This window comes from Piliocolobus tephrosceles, chromosome 2 (genome assembly GCF_002776525.5).
Source record: "Piliocolobus tephrosceles isolate RC106 chromosome 2, ASM277652v3, whole genome shotgun sequence".
NCBI classification, from domain to species: domain Eukaryota; kingdom Metazoa; phylum Chordata; class Mammalia; order Primates; family Cercopithecidae; genus Piliocolobus; species Piliocolobus tephrosceles.
In genome coordinates this window covers 7,247,654-7,249,305 of record NC_045435.1, presented here as the reverse complement: position 1 = coordinate 7,249,305, position 1,652 = coordinate 7,247,654, and positions in this window count along the sequence as shown.

Genomic DNA, 1,652 nt, shown 5'->3' with positions numbered 1-1,652 from the left:
CAAACTTCCAGGGCCCAGTACAAACACCACCTGGAGAGTACCGTTTGCACTGAAAGCACGGGAACCAATAGATAACTGCTAAATGTATAACTTAATATGTTAACCAATTGTAATGCTGTAACCTAAAGAATTCCCCTGTTTCTCTGTAACCTTACATATCCTGTTTTCATCCGGCTGTAAAAAGCGAGCGCACGCATTGTTCGAGGCCCTCTTGTATGTTATGGAACGGAGGGACCAAGTTCGAACGTGCAATAAAGATCCTTGCCGCTTGGCTTTGACTCTGGACTCTGGTGGTCTTTGTTGGGGAACAAACGGTCTGGGCATAACAGCTCCAACCCCACATTTCCCTTCTGCACTGCCCTAGCTGAGGTTCTCCGTGAGGGCTCCACCCCTACAGCACACCTCTGCCTACACATCCAGGTGTTTCCATACATCTTCTGAAATCTAGGCAGATGTTCCCAAACCTCAATTCTTGTCTTCTGTGCACCCGCAGTACCAATCCCACATGGAAGCTGCCAAGAGTTGGGGCTTGCACCTTCTGAAGCAACAGCCTGAGCTGTACCTTGGTCCCTTTTAGCCACGGCTGGAGCAGCTGGGACACAGGGCACCAAATCCAAGGCTGCACACATCAGGGGAGCCCTGGACCTGGCCCAGGAAACCATTTTTCCCTCCTAGGCCTCTGGGTCTGGGATGGGAGGGTCTGCTGTGAATGTCTCTGACATGCCCTGGAGACGTTTTCCCCATTGTCTTGGTAATTAACATTCTGTTCCTTGTTACTTTTGCAAATTTCTCTAGCCAACTTGAATTTCTCCCCAGGAAATGGATTTTTCTTTTTTATGATATCATCAGGCTACATATTTTCCAAACTTTTGTGCTCTACTTCCTTTTTAAACATAAGTTCCAATTTCAGATACTCTCTCTCAAGTTCAAAGTTCCACAGATCTCTAGGGCAGGGGCAAAATGCCAACAGTTGCTCTGCTAAAGCATAGCAAAAGTGACCTTTGCTCCAATTTCCAAGAAGTTCTGCATCTCCATCTGAGACCATCTTAGCCTGGACTTCATTGTCCACATTACTAACAGCATTTTGGTCAAAACCATCTGACAAGTTTCTATTAAGTTCCAAACTTTCCCACATTTTCCTGTCTTCTTCTGAGCCCTCCAAATTGTTCCAACCTCTGCCAGTTACCCAGTTTCAAAGTCACTTCCACATTTTCTGGTACCTGTATCGCAGTACCCCAATCTCTGCAGTACCAGTTTCCTGTATTCATTCATTCTCACACTGCTATAAAGAGCTGCCTGAGGCCAGATGCAGTGGCTCATGCCTGTAATCCCAGCACTTTGGGAGGCCAAGGCAGGTGGATCACCTGAGGTCAGGAGTTTGAGACCAGCCTGGCCAACAAGGTGAAACTCCATCTCTAATAAAAATACAAAAAATTAGCCAGGCATGGTGGTGGGTGCCTGTAGTCCCAGCTACTCAAGAGGCTGAGTCAGGATAATTGCTTGAACCTGGGAGGTGGAGGTTGCAGTGGACTGAGATTGCACCACTGTACTCCAGCCTGGGCGTCAGAGAAAGATTCCACTCGAAAAAAGAAGAAAAAAAAAAAGAACTGCCCAAGACTGGGTAATTTACATAGAAAAGAGGTTTTATCCAC